The sequence below is a fragment of the Penaeus monodon genome, chromosome 18 (genome assembly GCF_015228065.2).
Source record: "Penaeus monodon isolate SGIC_2016 chromosome 18, NSTDA_Pmon_1, whole genome shotgun sequence".
NCBI classification, from domain to species: domain Eukaryota; kingdom Metazoa; phylum Arthropoda; class Malacostraca; order Decapoda; family Penaeidae; genus Penaeus; species Penaeus monodon.
This window is the reverse complement of record NC_051403.1, coordinates 29,542,775-29,563,513: the sequence shown is the minus strand read 5'-3', so window position 1 is coordinate 29,563,513 and position 20,739 is coordinate 29,542,775. Positions and strand designations below refer to the sequence as shown.

Sequence of the window (20,739 nt, the reverse complement as noted above, 5' to 3'; positions counted from 1 at the left end):
TGGCTAGAGCCTCCCAGATTCAGCTTTATATTGTCAAAGCAGGAGAAAGGGCCCAAGTTTGTACTTGCATTTCTGTTCTCATTATGTTCCTCCTTGACATCTTTTATCCATTCTATCTGTGCTTATAGCTGCCAAATGTACCCTACAATGTAGGTAGATAGCTATTACTTTAGCAAGTTCCAAAGTTTTCTTGTAGTGTTTTTAGTCTTAGTTTTTCATGATATCTACTGCTTTATTTATACATTGAGCAATGCAAATAAGTGCAACTCTTTATTTTACCCATTTCTTGTCATGATCCTGACTTGAAATGTAGGCATTGATTGTCTAGTGCAGCAGACAGGTTGTCAGGGACTGCAGAAGATAATGTAAAGAGAGTTCTTTATAAAAATGTTTTCAAGGTTAGCTGCAACAAACTCTCCTTCCTTTGGTTTATGAAATATGTTTTATCAATTTTTTTGATGTGCTTTGAATGATTTGTAACCTTCACATTTGATGGAAATCACTTGCTTTATGAAATATTCCTCCGTATGAAGGGAAGTTGATATTGTAAAACAAGTAATTTCCAAAAAAACTACAAAGGTCAAAATATACATGAAAACAATGAATGAATGCATTTCTCAAGTCTTCTTATCCATGAAATTCTTTCTGCAGTTGAGCAATTGCACACTACTTTCTATAGGTTGTGAAAACCCTAAACTTTAGATTCTAGCCTCACCTAACCTCCAAGACATATTACCACCTATTCACTGTACAGCCCAATCAAAGGCTCCACTCCTAGCCCCTATCAAGTGATCTTGGACCCCCGCCCATTCATTGTAGAGCTGCTGTTTTCCTCCACCCTTTTTGCCTTGGAGTGGCCAGATCCCAGGGTGTATGGGACTATGCATCTTTTGAATTGATGGAAATGAGAAATGCTTTTTGATGCTGTTGATTGGGGTAATAGCAGTATATTTTATTGGAAAGTTTGGTAATTTTTTTGTTTCACACTATAATGTGACCAATCCCACTCTGTACCTGACAGATGCTCAGCATACCTGTCTGGGGATCCCTGGTCATGCACAACTAGTGTGAATGTTGCTTTAGTGATGATGACATGGGCTTGAGAAACCGAATCTTACATGAAGCTTTCGGAAGCAGAAATGAAAAGATAGAGTAAGGTGGAGATAATGCAAGTCAGGCTTTTCTTTGCTTCTGTTTTTTTTTTTTTTTTTTTTTTTTTTTTTTTTTTTTTTTTCCCTTCTGAGGTTGATTTCTGACAATTTAGTTCTATTTTTTGCTTTATCAAATGCATTAGAATTGATTTCACTTGATTTGAGAGTTCAAATCAGCTGATCCATGTAATGACGAAGAGAACATCCATAAAGTATTTTTCCAGTTTGAAGTTCGCTAAAGAGAATCTGATGTGGTTATCTGGATTCTTCAATTCTCACTACATGTCCTGACTAATGTGGACAAGATTTCATAATGGTGGCTTTGATACTTTTACCAATAACTGTCTAGGATTAGTTGTCCTGGGTAAGACAATAAACTGCACACTGGGGTTCCCTTGAACAAGGACTTAGAACACCATAGTAGCTCCCCATTACAGGGTATGCGGTTTGGTAACTGTCGGCAGCAGGCAGTGGTAATCTGCGTGTGAAAAACACCTTCGGTTCTACTGATTACTGGTTTCACCAAACAATATAGTCGGCGTATTACAGTGAACTGTTTAAAGCGGCAGAAGATAGTTCCTCTAGTTAGTTGGAGACATGCGAGTTGAGAAGTGAGCCTGGGGGATTCCACTCAACTTTTATTTTCTCCTGGGACAAACCTCTACCCAATGATTAAATACAGAAATGATAATCTACCACATCGCCCGTCGCCTGTGGGTTATCAAGGGCGACGTTAGTCAGTGGGTCAACCAGGTGCCTAATGTAAACAGGCATCATGGAAGACAAAGAAGATCAAAGAAAACATGTCCAATTAAGAAAACACATTAAAAAGCGGAACGTAGAAAATAAGGAAAATGAACGAGATGGGTAAATTACATTACTGTCTGTAACGAAATGGATAAAATACAGCATTCAAATACTAGGAATAAGTGAGGACCCCCCCCCCCCCCCTTGGGAAAAGTAATGGAAGTTTCAAAACTAAAGAAAAAACAAGACAGTTCTTTGCGGGAAAAGAAGGAAATTATAGCACGGAGTGCTATGATCTTCTTCACGAAGAAAATCCCAAATGCACTAATTGGGTCTTCTCTTCTTTTAATGTAGGTTGCATGTATGAGCCGCCGTGGTCACAGCATGATACTCAATTGAGTTTTCACGTTTTGATGATCGTGGAGTGAGTACGTGGTAGGGTCCCCAGTTCCTGTCCACGGAGAGTGCCTGTGTTACCTTTTTAGGTAATCCTTCTCTCTATTTTATCCGGGCTGGACCAGCACTGACTTGGGCTGGCCCGCCACCATCGGTAGGCAGGCAATCGAGGTGTATTCATTGCCCAGGGAAACAACGCGCCGGGCCGGTGACTCGAACCCTCGAACGTCAGATTTCGCCGTCGTGCAGTGTGAGTCCGACGCTCTAACCATTCGGCCAACGCGGCCCCACTAATTGGGTACAGCCCAATAAATGATCGCATTTTAAAAGTCAGAATACAGCAAAACCATAACATTAGTATTTATACAAGCTACGCACCAACCAATATGCAAGTGCTGAAGAAATGGAAAATTTTAATAACTCTCTCCAAGATACTTAGACACAATCCCTAACGAGATGTAAAAATAATCATGGGAGACCTCACGCCAAAGTAGGAAAAAATTATCTAAAAACATGACACCTGTGGCGAAAAAATTCGGCCGTGGAGGATATAAATGAAAGAGGTAAAGAGTTGATGGAATTCTGTAGACAAAATAATCTAGTTATAGCCAACACATTTGTTCCAACACACCAAGACACTTGTACACGTGTTTTCACCCAGACAAAAAGAACACGCAACAAATAACTACATTGTGCCTGAACCAAAATGGAAAGTTGCTAAAAAATGCCAAGACAAAGAACTGTGGCGACTGCCAACAGTGACCCCCAAATACTAACTATCGAATTTAAAATAAGACTCCAAAAAAGGATGGAGCGTTCCTCCACACCACTCTAAAGCTCGACTACAAAAACTCTTGATAACAATTACAGAATTACAGTGTCAAACAAATTGAAATACTAAATCAATGTGAAGATGATAAAACACCAAAATGAGGTTGTGGGAAGAAGGAACAGAACTCTGCCTGAGCATGCTTAAGGAAACTATCGCCAAAAAGAAAAAGACAAATTCCCCCTAGGAGACTGAAAAAACACTAAGTGAAATTGAACAAGAAGATGCCGAAAATCAAAGGGTTCAATAATCAGTTGAAAAGTCATTTTACAAAAAACCAAAATACAAAAATTCAAAGGATATGCGACAAGATAAGGAAAAATATTTAAATGAACATTGCAGAGAATTGAAAAACTGTTCTATCAATAAGACAACTAAAGAACCCTACCAAGAGCACGAAACATCACCACGAAAAATTTAAACCTACAATGGACACTTATTCAAAACTGAGATGGACTTTTTTATGTGATGGAAAAGAAGTCAAAGATAGATGGATTATCAATATGGTTCCAAACATACAAAAAGAATAAGCTCTAACAACAACATTAATTAGACTCATGAACAACGAAGATGAACACCGCACTGCTAGACCGAAGTATAAAAGCCTAAAAGAAGGTAAAGAATACCAAGGAGCCCCGGAATAGAGAAATAACAGCAGAACTAATTAAGAATAGCTGGCGAAAGTGTTGAAATACTTCTTCACCCAAACTCTGTACAAAAAATATGAATGAAAGAAATGGCCAGAAGACGGGTAAAAAGCAGTTTTACTCCCCATACCTGACCCAATGATGGGACTCCCCCAACCCTTGGGACTCAGCCCTCGACTCAAATAATTTTGCATGGTCTTTATTTTCCTTCCCACCTCTTCGTTTCTGTCCCTCACCAAAACCCTTCTGGCTATCACCTCCTAAGGGTGAGAGCCGTTTTGTCGTGAAAGGATATGAAAGGCTGACTTTGGCAGTCCTGAAGGCCTGAGGGTAGCACCATAGGGCACGGTATTCCATGATTGTATCTAGCCCTGACCCCTCAAGGGGACCTGAGGGGTATGGACTGTTTTTTAATCCCAAACATAACCCAGGCTTACCATGGCCAATAATGAAACCTATCCCCACTATATAGGGGCAATGAGGCTTGCCCCGTTTATCAAATAGCCCAAGATGTAAAACTCATCCGATTCCCTGAACCCCAGGGCTCCCTTGACCACGGCTCGAAACCACCTGCAACAACTACCCCTCATCAATGGCCTACTAGTACAGTAGCAAAACCAATCTTAAGGAACATTTCACTCTCCCAGCACGTCAACTCATCACTCTACCCAAAACCTCCAACATCAACCACCCATCTCCCTATTAAAAATTTGACCTTACAGCCTTATTGTCCACCTCCCCATAACACTATCTCCCCTCAAACCACTACTCCATGTCAAGCACCGCCTCGACCCCCCTATCACTAAAACAATATGAATACCCTCTTCAGCGCAGCCAAATGGGACCGATTTCGTGATCCCTCCCATAGCTCTACTCTGACAACACCCTTCTTCTTCCAACAATGTCTCCAAAACAAGTGGTAAAGTCTCTTTCCGTAGCCGACCCGACACGCTCCCGTCTATGTCACCAGTAAACATCGAAAAACCAAGCCATAGCATTAAACAAAAAACAGACATATATGGAACACCATCTGGCAGAAACCCCATCCAACCCTTAATACTTGCACCGGAAACAGTTCAATCTCCCAGCAAATTGCCCAACTCTATGCCAAAGATTGGTCAGATTGTGGAGAAGACCTACTTGCCTGTCTCACCAGACTATGAGGCAACGTCAGTACAATGCTACTCCATTCCCTCCGAGGTAATCGAAAGAAACCCAATACACATATAGCAAAATTACCTTCCGTCGACATGGGACCTTCCTTTAACGTCTATATAGGAAGGAGAATCCCCCGTCGTCCATACCCCAACCTCCTCCACGTCAGTGCCAAAAGGTTAGGCGTCTAGGACACCCAGCCAAATATTGCGGTCCACAGCCAGATGCCACTATGTGGCCCAACTGGCCAACCCGATCAAACTGCCCTGCACAATCACGCACATGTTGCCAACTGTGGGGCCCCCATAATGTATTTTTATAGGGGCTGTCCCACCTACAAATTTGAGTCTGAGGTAAGCAAAAAACTCTCAGATTCAAACTTGGACTCAACACTACGTGAAGCCAGACAAGAAGCACGTCGACGTGGTTTCTCCTTAATCATTACTCCAGGAAACTTGCTAATTCTACCAATCTCATAAACCACCCCCCCTGACATTATAAAACCCCCCTCTTCTACCTCCTACTTCCCCAGTCACAACTCTTTTGCCATCCTAAATCCAGACACTCCAATCTCTACTACAGATATTTCAAATCAACACCACAAACCCCAAAACCTTCCCTCTACCTCCTCGCACTACCCGTAACAGACAGAACAAACGTTCCACCCCCTCTTCCCCTACCACACAAATTCACCTCCACCTTCCTTACTCCCTTTGTTGAGGGACAACAGTCTCTCTTCCCCCCCTCAAAAGAAATCCTATATCCCCCAAAAACTCCCAACCAACTCCTAGAAGAAACCATTGAAAATTCAAGTTACCTAATGAAAAACTGACACTCAACCTCCCAAATCTTACAACTCTGATCCTTCCACACTCTCTCCAAGTAATGCTGATATCCAGCCTCCTTCCCTAACGAATCCCCACTACACCCAATCCTCTACCCCTCCCAACACAACCCATCCCCCGACCCCCAACCCCAACCCCGCCCACATTAGCCCTCACACCATCACTCTATCCCTTCCAACTCCCTCCTGGATACACACGTTGACTCCCTAAGTAACAAGTTCACCTTCCTCAGACACCTCCAATCTCCTAATACCCCTCCTAGTAGAACACCAACTCCCACACCTCTCCCATCTCAGAACCTCCGAGTCCTTTTCCCACCCTCTAGCTGCTTCCCCCCTCAAAATCTAAAGATAAGTATCCTTCATTGGAATATTCGCGGTTTCGCTCCACAGACCGGACCTCTTCGTCATATCCTTTCCTCTTATAGGTCCATATATTGTATGCCTTCAGAGACTTTCTAAACACATCTCCAATTACCAATTCCCCAATTTCATTTGTCTCATCCCCACATTCTTTATGTCTCATCCATACTTATCAATCAGAAAAACACATATGTCACACCTCCCTTCAAACCAATGTCCCTTGCACAGTTATTCCGTTATCTTCTTCTCGGTTGGATCACAGTGATATCAGGTCTACTTCTCCCTCCTCCCACCCCATTGACTTTGTTGCTTTGAAAATCAAATTGCCCAACTTCAACCCCCTTTCCTCATAGTTGGTGACTTTAACGCACGCCCACTCTATGGGGGATTCTATCCACAAAACTCCCGAGGCCGATCTCTAGAGCGCTTCCTTCACAAGCTGACTTACTAACTAAATTCAGATCGCCCCACACAACTTTGATACACGCACGCAATCGTTTCATGCATTGACCTCGCCTATGCTCCCCTTCTCTTCATCTAAGATTTTCCACTTAGTCAGTCTAGAACCCACTTTCCCTATAAGTGAACATTTCCAGTTCTCCTTTTCTCCTACTCCGACGTACCACTCATAACTTCCCAACGCTGGTGTTTTGATAGAGCTAACTGGCATACTTTCACTCACTCTTGTGCTATTCATACCCTCCATCCCCCTCACTTCCATTTCAGAAATGATACAGTATTTCACAAAATACAGTCTACGAGCTGCACATCAGCTATCCCTCGAAACATCAAGACCATAACCTCCAAATGCCTTGTTCCATGTGGAATTCTGCTTGCACTAAAGCACTTCGCTTTAAAACGTGCAGCATGGAACAGTTACCGCTACAAGAGAGGACTCCAAATCAACTATCAGCCTTATCTCCTTTAAAAATGAGCATCTGTCAATCTCCGTCGTCGTACAATACCGGAATAGTAAATAAATAGTGGCGAAAATTATGTTTCATCAATTAACATCCTCTACACTATCTTTCCCAAATGTTTGGCGCCGAATCCATAAACTATCAGGCAAACATCCCCCCATCCTGCCCCTCCTGTCATCCATATTCGAAATACCCCATTCTGATCCCCTCCAAGTCGCTAATGAACACTGGGTGATATTTCGCCAGGTCGTAGTGGTTTCACCTACGTCACACTTCTCTTCTATTTAAGACCACCAGGAGAACGTACCCCCCATACTTCACCCCATCTTGATGAGTCATATAATGCCCCATTTTCTTCCTCTGAACTCATTGCTGCCATACAATCATGACGTAACACTCATGGAAGCCCTGACGGTATTCACTACCGTATGCTCGGCAACTCCAGTCTCCCTCCTGTATCCTTCCTCTTAAAATTTACACCACATTTGGACATCAGGGAAATTTCCCTTCTAATTGGCGAGAAGCTCTATCATTTCCCTTCCTTGAAAAACCCAATAAATCGGGTACCCTTCCTCAAGGAATATCGCCCCATCGCACTAACTAGTGCTTGGCAAACTAATAGATGAAATGGTTGAAACTTCCGGCTTAATGTGGGATCTTGAATCTCACAATCTTTCTCTCTCCTTCCCAATTCGGTTTCGAGTGCCAGAAGCACAGTGACCCCCTTGATCATTTTGAGACATATATTACATCTGCATTTGCACGCCATGAATCCGTATAGCTATTTTTTTGATCTAGAAAAAAGCATATGATACGACATGGCCGGTACCATATCCTCCACAATTGTCCTCTCTAGGCATTACGGTGGAAACATGGGTGTCTCATAAAGTTTTCCTTCCTCTCCCAACGCACTTCCAGGTTAAAAAGCGCCTCTGGCCACATCATTCTTCCCAAACGAAGGTGCCCACAAGGCATGTGTGCTCAGTACCACTTTATTCCTTCCTTGCTGTTAATGATATTGTCTCAGGTTTTACACCAGGAGCCCGGTCATCACTATATGCTGATGATTTAACTCATCTATGCCTATGCACATCCATACCAAATCTCTACCAATTTCTTCATCTCGCATCTCATCGTATCTTCTGGCCACAAACCATGGCTTCGCTTTCTACTCTAAATCTTTCTCCATCTTTTCTCTCGTCACGTGTAGGGTCTCTACCCCACTCTCTATATGGCCACTCCACTCCAATGCCGTTCCTCTGGCAAATTCCAGGTGTAGTTTTGACTCCAACTGTCCTGGCGAGACCATATTCTACAATTAAAGAAAAAGCTCTCCGCGCTTCGAATCTTTAAAAAACTCTACTACATATATCATGGGGCTCAGATCCGCAAAACTCTCCTTCATCTTTCATGTTACTTTGATCCTCTCCACTATGATTATGGAAGCCCTCATCTACTCCTCTGCCTCAACTTCTCTCCCCTTGCCCATTTGATACAATCCATCACTGCTGGTCTCCGACTTAGCACTAGGCGCCTTTCGATCCTCCCCAGTTGAGAGCCTGTACACTGAATCAGGCATACCATCTTATCTCGAACGTCTTGCCCTTCTCTCTCTCCGATGCTATGTTCGATTTCACCAATTTCCCTCGACTAAACTAAACTATCCCACAACCCCTATTCTTACATTAGCTTCATCTCAGATTACCTACTCCTTTCTCAACACGCATGGATACCATCCTCTCACATTTCCCCTTCCCCCATCTCCAACGATCTCCCATTCTCTGTCCATTCCGTACTCCATGCTCATTACCTCACCCCCACATATTTGCTCTTCTGTTTTCCCCGACCCCCAAAATCAAATATCCATCCTACTGTCATTCTCACACTTTCTTGACCATGTCTCTCCACTCATTTCCTCTAGTATCATGTATCTACTGAGGCTCCAAATCACTCCGGTTTGCTGGTTTTGCAGTAATCTTCCCAACTCGTACTTTCAAATACTCCCTTCCTCCTGAATCCCGTTTTCCTTACTACAGAATATAATGCACTCCTTTTTGCTCAAAAACACATATACTCACTTTCCTCTTTACTCTTTTACAATTTTTACTGACTTCCCGTAATTCAATTAAACTCTCATAAAGTCAATACACCACAACCCCCTTGTTTGTAAGATCAAGAACTGGTTGTTCTACCTGTCCAGACGCCATAAAACAATCAAAATTTTTGCTGGGTTGCCCAGCCATGTTGGAATCCCCGGCAATGAACAGGCAGATACACTAGCACGCCACGCCTCTATGTCTACATCATACCAACCACGCTTCTCACCATACTTCCAGCCACGATATATTACCCACACTTAAGACTCTTGTATAAACTATGGCAATCTTTCTGGTCAAGCCTCCGCACAATAAATTACATCTGTAAAACTATTCAATCTCCTCTGCGTCAGCTCCCATTTCATCGGAACAGACGTGGGAGACTCCTCTGCCCGCTTACGCATTGGCCACCCCGCTAACACACTCCTATCTGATGTCACAATCGATCCACCTATGTTCCGTCTGTAAATGTTCCCCTTTCAAATCCTCACATCCTATTATCGTGCCCACGTTTGAAAACAACCCGTACCTCTGCTTTCCACCCCATCTACCTCCCTTCACCGACCTCCAACCTATCAGACATCCTTCAGAATCAACACTTTCTGCCGCTTCAACAACCTATTCTCGTCTCAAACGCATAAATATCCTTCATCTAATCTAAATCCCTACCAACCCGACCCCTAACCCTTTCACTACCAATTCCTTTGACCCGCTTATACAACTAATCCACTAACTCACACCCATTCCAACATTAATGATAGTGCTACATGACCTTAGATGTCTAGCACATTTCTCTTGCTTAACCATTAACATTACTCCCATACCTAAAAAAGGGTGACGCATCCAAGCCAAAAATAATAAGACATTGCATTAATAAGTCCAGCAGCAAAATTTTTGTTGAAAATTATTGCTGAAAGAATGAAGAAGTTAAGAGAGGAAATTGCAAGACGAAACAAGCAGGTTTTCGCCCTGGAAAAGGTACCAGAAACCAGATTCTAAATCTAAAATTGATAGAGAAAAACAGAGGAACATCAAAAAGACCTATACCTGTGTTTTCATCGATTTATCGGGAAAGCTTTTGTACTGTTGATCACGATATCCTCTGGAATAACATGAACGTATGAAGTTTCCCAAAACACCATCATCCAACTTAATAAAAGCCATGTATGACCAACAACAAGCAGTCTGTAAGAAACACTTATGGATAACAGAATGGATTTCGAAGTCAAACAAGGGAGTGCGACAGGGTTGCATTCTGTTCCCGCAAAACATCATTAACATAGAGTCGAAACAATTATGAGAGGGGCTCTAGATAATTTGAAGGAACTCTGTGGATGTTGGAGGATACAAATATCAATATGAGGTAAGCCGATGTAGAGTTTGGATTGCAAAGCAGTATCACGAACTACAAACAACTACGAGATATAAAGTAGAGAAGCAGCGAAAAAAGGCTGGTTGTTTCTTAATGCCAAGAAAAACGAAATCATGAAGATTCAAAGATAACCGGCAATGAACAAATGATGAACATGTTACAATCAATGGAATCGATTATGTGGAAAATGTGAAAGAGTTCACTTATCTTGGAGCTGTTTAACTAATACAAGGATGATTCACGGAGATAAAAGAAGAAGTGCCATGCCCAAAACGCCACAATTGTCTCAAAACATCTGGAAAGACCGAAGCATTTACTAAGGACAAAGCTGAAGTTATGAATCATAATTTGTCCCAATTGCATCATAGGTTATGAGTGTTGGTGTGCTGACAGTAGATAGACAAAGAAAAAGAATCAAAGTGTGAAGGTGGTGTTAAAGGACGAGTACTGCATATTAGCGGACAGAAGAAGAAGACGAAATGTGAAGTGTGAGAAAAATAATTGTAAAGACCGGCTGGTGGACATCTTGAACAGGAGAAATTAAAGTTTATTGCGTCATGTGATGAGAAGTAAAGTTATTGAGAAAGACTTGCTGACAGGAGTGGTGATAGAAAACATAGGAAGAGAAACCAAAGACAAGACTGAGCGACAATATCAAGATATTTGCGGGCTGCGATGTACAAGTGGAAAGAAAAGCGTAAGCATCGAGTTTAGTGGCGGGAAAGGATGGTGGAGAGGTCCACGGCGCTCAAACATGAGCATACCGTTATTGATGATGATGTCTAGGAAAGCTTTTTTTGTAGGTATAATCTGCCCATTGATTTTTTAGGTGTTTAAGTTTTATGATGAGAACATTCAAAGTTTATGTCTCTATATATCAGTGTCCATGTTTCACATACATGTAAAGTGTGAGATGGAGTATTCTTGGTAGTTCAGAATTTGCATCTCTGGTTCAGATCTTATTGCTTTGAAACCTTGGACGGTTTTGCAAAAGCACTGTGGAGTTTATGTGATTTGGGGTATTTTGATATGGTACAGTTGGGCAAACCGGTTTTTTTTTTGGGTTAAACTGGGAGAATCAGAACGATGTCTTGTGTTGCGTTAAAGTTGTCGTGGATAGTTGGAATGTGCCTCTGCGTGGAGCCAGTTCTGAAATGTGTTCAAAACTGATTGAATCTTTACTAAATATGTGAATGTCCTCCATCAGAATGTCTGGTGGAAATTTCAAAAAATAATTGCAGCTAGGTATAAGAGGAAGTATGAGCTGAGGGACGTGTTCTTGCTTAATCCACACCTAATAGGGAATTATTTCAAAATAATTGTTTTATTTTTCATGGAAATCAGATCCTGTCACAGTCAGGGGTAGAGGCTAGAATTACAGCAGTGAAGAGTTGCTTGAATATCCAAATCTGGAAATGTCAAAGGCTTTTCAAAATCATAGAAAGCTCTGTGGCGTGAAGTGCGTGCGTGCGTGTGTTGAGCGCTAGTGTGTGTGTGTGTGTTTTGTGTGTGTGTGTGGTGGTGTAGTTTGTGTGTGTGTGGTGTGTGTGTTGTGTTGTGTGTTTGTTGTGTGTGTGTTATATTGGGTGTGTTTGTGTATGTGTGTGTATGTTGTGTGTATGTGTGTGTGTGTATTGTGTAGTTGTGTGTGTGTGTGGTGTGTGTAGTGTGTTATTTGTGTGTGTGTGTGTGTGTGTTGTGTTGTGTGTGGTGTGTGTTGGTGTGTGTGTGTGTGTGTGGTGTTGTGTGTCGTGTGTGTGTGTGTTGTGTGTCGTGCGTGTCTGTGCGTGCGTGCGTTTGTAGTGTGTATATGTAATTTACATATATCGGAATGGTGGTGAGACAATATTATCGGGTTTTTACTTTTAAAGATTCATTTTGAAACGATTCCAACATTCTTGCCATTTCATACAACTTTTTAATATATTATATATATTATATATGTATATATTTTATAAAGTTTAATTTCATGATTGGTTTAGAATTGGGACTGGGAGTTTACTGTGTCGTGAACAGAAGGCAGATAATAAAAACTGTTACTAAAAAAAAAAAGAAAAAAAAAAGGAGGCCATATAGATAGGACAATTGTTCCTTTGTTCACCTCGAGGTTTAATTTTGAAGGTGAAAAGCCCTGCCTTTTTTTGAGGGTCTAAAACTAAAGTGGTGTTGATCAGTTCATTTACTTATATTCTGACGGCAAGATGAATCTCACTGAGGATATAAGGAATATGGGTTTTTGTATTCCTTGAGGTTCAGTGTTTTCAGGAGAAGGCATAGGTCTGCCTTTGCAGGGAAAGAGTTTATATTCTTGAATGTGATCTTTATTATATGTGGTAATGGCGTACAGTTTTCACAAGGATGAACTGGAATCCGCATTCAAATAAGCCACGTACCGTATTGATAGAAAGGTCAAACTACACTACCAATTAATACTCAGAAAACGGTATATTACCTCGAAGGCCAGAAGAATTGAGTGTTCATCCTTCCCAGGCCTTAGTCTTGGAATCAACTTTAGCCGCATGAGCAAGGTCAGGTTCGTGGGTGGGTGGGAGGAAGAGAAGCATTGATACTCAAGCTACTGACACAGCTGAGGGAAGCTTTGCATGGTGCAGCAAGAGGCGCGACCTGTGCGGCGTCTGTGTGCGGGTTTGGCCTTCCCGTGCCAAAGACTTGGGGCGACCTGGACGGCCTAGTACTGGCTTTTATAACAGATTGCTGAGGCGTCACATTCACGTACATGTTCTTTGAGAATTGATATGGTGAAAAGAAGCTTATGGCTTCGTCGAAAAATCCTCGTTCAAAAATCTGTGTCAGCCACATACTATGGCGAATCCGCACATGTTGTTTCTTTATTTTCAGTCACCGCGAACACTATCTCACTGTATTCCAACCCTTGGTTCCAGCCACCTTTTGTGGAGAGCTCTCTGAAGGGCTGGGCCGAGTAGGCTACTATAGTGGGCTACTAGGCCAAGCCATCTTGATCTCCAATTGCCTTAGATTACAGTTTACAAAGGGTCGTCTTACAGGCCTCCACCGGATGGTCTCTGAAGAAACCTATTTTGTTGTCAGAATGACCCAGACAAGAAAACTTTTTGGATCGGTTCTAACAGGTGTTGTGTCATCCGGTGGGATAGCAGTAATAGATATAGAGTGGTTGAATGTACTATTTTACAGACCCTAAATCTCTATAATAGGGTTTCACCTTTCTTACAGAGGCGGAGACGCCAAGGGCATCCGGTGCACGGACCTCCCCCGCAGGAATTCCTCTTGGGACAGTGGCTACTTGTCTTTCGTCGTCCAGCTCCCACCCTGCCACGCTTTCCAAACAGCAACCCAGAGAAGGTTGTATTCGGGGCAGCGTGGCAGCAGTAAACGGCGCCAACACCAGCAGTTAGCAACAAACCACAACAACAGTTCATTCCAGTCCCCCTCGTACACATTCAATAGCAAGCCCCGTAAGGCCTCAGCGTGGGAGAGGTAGGGGTAGACGAGGTCCCATAAGGTTTTTTTTTTTTTTTTTTTTTTTTTCCAATTTCTTCGTCCTGGACTCGGGATTCTTCGTCCTTTCGGTTTCCTCTCAGGTCTCAGCCGCGGCCGTCCTGGGGCGGCACTGCCAACGGCGATGGGACCGACGAGAATGCCATCGTCTGCAAACTGCAACGAGGCATGCCATCATGCTCACTGTCAGAAAGCGAGGGTCCCAACAAGGTAAAGAGTTGCGTGGTGTGGAGGGAACGGTTTATTTTGTAAAATCTTTTGTTTATTTTATTCATCTCCCTGATAGTGCAAGGTGAATCAAGACAGGGCAGGTAATGTTTTACATTGGGATTACATAGTAGCAAGTTGAAATGATGCATTTGGATGTATAGAAGTATATGGGATGTCTTGTTTCAGGTCGACAGTTTTATAAATGTTCGAAACCCCAGGGACAAGGCTGCAATTTCTTCCTCTGGGCTGATGATGGAGGAGGAGGAGGAGGAGGAGGAGGAGGAGGAGGAGGAGGAGGAGGAGGAGGAGGAGGAGGAGGAGGAGGAGGAGGAGGAGGAGGGTGGGGAGGAGTTTTGGAGAGAGGAAGCATGCGAGGTGGAACGGCGGGAGGTGGGGCAGCCAGATGGAATGGAAGTTCGTTCATCGTCCAGTGGATTGGAGGTCTTCAGTTCAGGATGAGAATAAGGCGTTCATTACCTCCCTGCTGCACGATGTGTTAGTTGTAACATGTAATGATGTGCAGCAGAAAAAATGCGTCGTGAGTCTTTTTCACCAACTAATATGAAAAATCGAATAAGTGGTGTGGAATAACGAGGAAATGTAGTTAGCACAGTAATCAGGCGTTAACAAAGAGCACACACAAACACACACACACACACACACACACACACACGCACAAACACACACGCACAAACACACACACAAACACACACACAAACACACACGCACAAACACACACACACACGCACACGCGCGCACACACATATATATATATATACACACACAAACACACGCACACGCGCGCACATGCACACGCGCGCACACGCACACGCGCACACACATATATATATACGAACACACACACACGCACAAATATATCAACCACACTTAAGAGCCGGAATGATGGGCCCTACAAGAGTAAGTAGGAGCGAGCTTAGGGTGTAAGGTATAGACGAACAAGATGTCTTGACTCCTTTTTATATATAGTATGATGGAGTACGGCTGCGGCGAGAGCGGGGTGTTGTCCTCGGCTCCCGTATGGAGTCTGCCTGTCATTTCTCCTACAGTGGTCGAATGATGGGCCTAGATCACGTGCATTAACATATGACAATCATGGTGATGAAAGGAGTGTACAACAATGCATTAAGCTCTTGTGGACGGGGATAGGACAACACAACATTGGAATGTCTAGTATGGCAATGAGAGGGCGAATAACAGTAAAAGCAATGGGACATATTTAGTAGTGTGTGGTGGGAATATAGGCAGTGTGTGACCAATACATTCAAGCTTATAACAAGCATGTAGAATATAAAAAAAAAAAACCAAAAAAAACAACAGATAAATCGAATAACAATGTTGCAATATTTCAGTAACATCACATATATAAAACTGGGTTACATACACGCACAAACACACACGCACAAACACACGCACAAACACACGCACAAACACACACGCACACGCCCAAACACACGCACACGCACATGCGCGCACACTCGCGCACACACGCACGTACGCACGCACGTACGCACGCACGCACGCACGCACGCACGCACGCACACACGCTAAGTCTACCATAGCCAGAAATAGACAGAATCTTGCAATATCAGTCAAGTCCAACTTATCTTAGATCTTCGTGCTATAAAGGAAGAAAGTGTTCATGTGTACATGCTGACTGCCGTATAGAACTTCATAAATGGACATTAGTGTACATTGCATGGAATCTGTATTAACTGGTAACTACAAGCAAAACAGATGAACAAATACTGTTAATCCATTGACTTTCATATAAACCGTAAGAAAATAGTCCACTAGATATTGCTGCAAGAAGCCTTCTACATGTCTACGAATATTTTTAGTCCTGTAACCTTTCTGTGTAGACAAAGAAGCAGTTGACCCTAATACTGGACAACAAGAAGAATGGCATTGTACAATGTGTAGAGTGTGATATGATATCCACAGTTGCAAATATTACGGTTCTCCAGTATGTCCTCGGACTTTAAGAATATAGCATAGAAAAATCATATGCCACAGATCCAGCATTGTTCCCATTAAGTATGGCAGTTGAGAGTTAATACAGGGCAAAATAAACTGGACAGTGGCATTAATTGTCGGTCATTTAGCTCTTTGGCACTACGCTTGTTTGTAGCATACAAATGCGGAGACATCAGGCGGCACCAGGCTGTGTGTGTCAGTGCAGCTGCGTGTCATACTAGCTTTATGATTTTAGTTTCGTTTTCTCCTAAGACTTTTATTTTGTTACTTCATGTCAGTAGTATGTTCCAAGTTCACATGTGGATAACAGGAAAGGACACTTGGACTGATCGAGGTTTTACATTCCACTCCCAGTTTGTGGGATATTAAGAGTAAACTGTGAACAGCAGTTGCGGTACTATTCCATATCATAAGTAGCGCCTGCTTCTCGAGTATCATGCAACAGTCATTGGAGAACGCTGTGTACGACGTTTTCAGCAGTTGCATAAACTTGTGAAGCCAAAAAAAAAAAAAAAAAAAAAAAAAAAAAAAAAAAAAAAAAAAAAAAAAGAAAAAAAAAAAAAAAAAAAAAAAAAAAAAAAAGGAATGCTGCTAACTTGCTGGAAAACTGTATTTCGACAGTATCATGGTCGGACTAGGCTTAACAGTTTAGGCCACAGAGTGATGTAAAAAGTCAAAATTTGAGAGGGTGCATATTTCATATTCCATAGATCATAGTACATTTGAGGGAGATTATATGTAATATATTTATTTGTATGCATGCCACACATCCGGATGCATACTTTATATAGACATGAATATAAATTGATAAAATATAAAACGTGGATCGTAGATGTGACAACAGAGGCACTAAGAGTCTCATCTTTCAGGAGCCGATGAAGATAACCGACGGGTGTAGGCGGCCGTGGTGTGCACTGCAGGGTGATTCCAGGCAAAAGGTGGGTGAGGAGTGAAGAGAGTAAGTGTTAAATTTCTTTATGGATAATTATCCTGGAATTCATGTTGCAGTCTGATTCGAGATTATAAGATTGTGGCATTGATAGAAGGATCTTGTAAGTGTGATTTCTGGTAAAATGTTGACAAGATAATAAATCAGGAGACATGGAAAATATTTCATAATGTTTTGAGGGGGTAAGTGTACTAACAATCTTGATAGCTAGAAGGGGGAGTAATTATAATTAACAAGGGTTAATAAATCTTTTTCGAAGCCCAAAAGCAAGCGTATAGGAGGCAGGATTAAAGGAGTTTGGATTGGGTATTTTTGGCTCATTTGTGTTTAAAGCAATCGCGCAGCTCCAGCGACGTCAGGTCAGGGAGACACTTTTCCGGAAGTAGCTAGCCTTGAGTTTTATAGTTGTTAGTGTTAAGGTAAAGCACGACTAACTCCGGTGGTTCCCTTGAAGACTGACGGTGCAGAAGGAAGGGCGAACAAAGGGCGGGAGGGAGTTCTATGTAGAAGCAAAGGACGCAGCGAGCAGTGCCGCTTTTTTCAAGTGGCGAGGAACGACAAGTGGACGAAGGAGGTGGCGGTGGTGGTATGAGTTCCTGGGGAGGGGGAGGGGGAGGAGGAGGTAAGTGGATGTCGAGTTCCTGAGAGAGAGAGAGAGAGAGGAGAGAGGAGATTGAGAGAGAGTATTGAGAGAGAGGAGAGAGAGGAGATTGAGAGAGAGGAGAGAGAGGAGAGAGAGCGAGCGAGCGGGATTATATTAATAAGGATTATGTAAAAAACTTTGTTATTAATGAACAAAGCAGAGAAAAGAGCTTTTGTGTGCGCACAATGGTCATGCCACACGCACAACCTCACTTGAATCCAACATGCTCACATACCCACTCCTTTGAAATCAGAAAAAGATGCAAGGAGCTCAAGAGTGCCTACGGAGCTGTAACACGTGATTTTGGCCCTTCAGGAGCGGCAATCAGTGGCCGAGTCAAAGTCGCGGCGGCGGTCCGAGGGGCGTGGCGGCGGCGGCGGGACGAAGCGGAAAGCGCCGGGGCGAAAGGACCCGGAAGCGGAGGTGCGGAGTTGCGGCGAGGAGGACACAACCGGAAGAACTGCCAGCAGAATGCATTTAAAAAAATTCGGTTTTATCATCAAAAATCAATGGTTTTGATCTCATGGGCATGTTTTGGGTTCTGCGGTCTTGCCGTAATGCGTGTATGGTTCTCCAGTGCAAAAATTAACAAAAATGAAATAGCAGTTTTGTAATTGTTTCTACACGGTGCAGTGTTCCGCTAGATATTGTATGACATGGAACCTATATCAGGAATAATGCATTCTCCTAAGTATCATCCTGAAAACAAAAAGCACTGAGCCGGAAAAGCCTATCCAAAGAAGGTGCCGGAAAGTATAACACCACAGCTTCTATTCGGTTTTTTTTTTTTTTATTTTTTTTTTTTTTTTTTTTTCTCTTTTTTTTTTTTTTTTCAGGATATTGATAAAGAAGACAAGAACAAAAAAAAAAAAAAAAACAACCTTTTCATTGGATGAAAGAAGAGAAGAAAATAAACAGTGAGGTTTAGCTTTTTTAGGTACAGACTTTGCCGTAGTAATAAGCTGGAAATTTTTCTCAGTATTTAGATTTACCCATCGTTGGAATCTTTAGTTCCATATCTGAGTTCAAAAAACAGTAATTTGTAATACCTAAGATTGTAGTATTTTACGTGACATGATTTGCCATGGGAATATTTTCATATTATATATTATATGACTGCTTTTTGTAAAACAAGTCAGGTTTTTGTAATTTCAAGTTGGTGAGGACGACCATTATTAACAGAATCTGTGCTCTCTTATTATGAGATTTAGCAAAGGTACTGGTATATTGCAATTTACTGAGAGGTACCACTGTTTTAGGTACAGAGCACACTATAATAGCCTATTATATATATATATATATATAGAACCTCAAATGGAAATATGGTTTGTAACTCCATGTAATTAATATGTAATATGTGGGAAAATTACAGTTTTTGTTTTATTTACCTGTGAAAAATAAGTGCATGGTTAATATTGATTATTTACCTACAACTTTAACTCACTTACGAATACCCAGTTGCATGGCGGGGATAAAGATTTAGAATTTCTGCCGCATCGGCGCCAAAGGTCACTAGCGACGGGGCATACGAGACAGACGCTGAGACTGCAGATGGGGACCTCCAAGCCCTGTGGGCTCAGCCCTCGGCCAGCCATTCTGGCAGTCTTTTCTCCTTTCATGTTCCCCCCCAATCCCTTGCACGTGGTGATGTGTGGGAGGGGCTAGGAGGCGGAGACTGAGACCCAATGATGGGGAAGGACTCCCCAACTGGGACCTCAGCCTCGACTCAACTAAATTTTGCATGGTCTTTTTTCCGTCACACTTTTTCGTTCTGTCCCCTTCACCAAAGCCTTCTGCTATCCACCTCTAAGGTGTGAGAGGCCGCTGAAAGGATGAAGGCTGACTTTGTGCCAGTCCTGAACGGCCTGAGGGGAAGCAGGGGCACGGTATATTCCCCTGATTAGTTTACCAGCCCTTAACCGTCAAGGGGACCCTGAGGGGTGGACTGTTGTGATCCCCAACATTAATCAGGCTTCCATGGCCATAATGAAAACTATCCCCACTATAGGGGCAAGAGGCTTGCCCCTTTAATCAAAAAGCCCCAAAACCAACATGAAAACCCACCCAATTCCCTGACCCAGGCCTCCTTTACCCACGCTCCGAACACTGCAATAAACTACCCCCTCAGCAATGCCTACTAGTACAGTAGCCACAACCAATCCGTAAGGGAACAATGTCCACTCTCCCAGCACGCTCAACTTCATCACTCTACCCCCACAAACCTCCATCATCAACCACCAATCCGCCCTATAATCACCTTACAGCCTTATTGCCCACCTCTCATAATACTACCCTTCCTCAACACTACTCAATCTTCGTTCAACGCCGCCCTTCTACTACCCTATCTACTACAACATCTGAATACTCTGTTTAGCGCAGCCAACATGGGACCGATTTTCGTGATCCCTCCCACAGCCTCCCTACTCTGACAATACCACCCTTCGCTTCAAACAATGTCTCCAAAAAAACAAGTAGGTGTAAAGTCTCTTTCCGTAGCCGACCCCCCGACCGCTCCCGTCTTGTCACAGTAAAATCCGGAAACCAAGCTATAGCATAAGGAAAACTAATGACCCTATATGGTAACCAATCCTGGACAGAACCCCATCCAACCCTCAATACTTGCACCGGAACAGTTTCAATTCCCAGGGAAATGCCCAGTCTATGACAAGAGTGGTCAGACGTTGGAGGAAGACCTACTTGCTGTCTCACAGACTATGATGCACATCAGTACAATAGCTACTCCATTCCCCCCAGAGGTATCGAAAGAAACCACTAACATTTTTTTCAGCCCAAATTACCTTCGTAGACATGACCATCCCTGTAACGTCTACATAGGAGGAGAATCCCTCCCTGTTCGTCCATACCCAACCTCACGGTCGAGTGTCAAAATTTGTTGGCGTCTAGGGACACCCAGCCAAAACATT

The 20,739-nt window shown here is 42.8% G+C and overlaps 1 protein-coding gene across 1 annotated transcript in view; it reads left to right on the top strand.

Annotated features, from left to right (window-relative positions):
* Positions 1-20,739, top strand: part of LOC119584406 (DNA topoisomerase 3-alpha-like) — a gene marked incomplete at its 3' end in the record, with an annotated part of 92,866 nt that overhangs the window by 16,853 nt on the left and 55,274 nt on the right.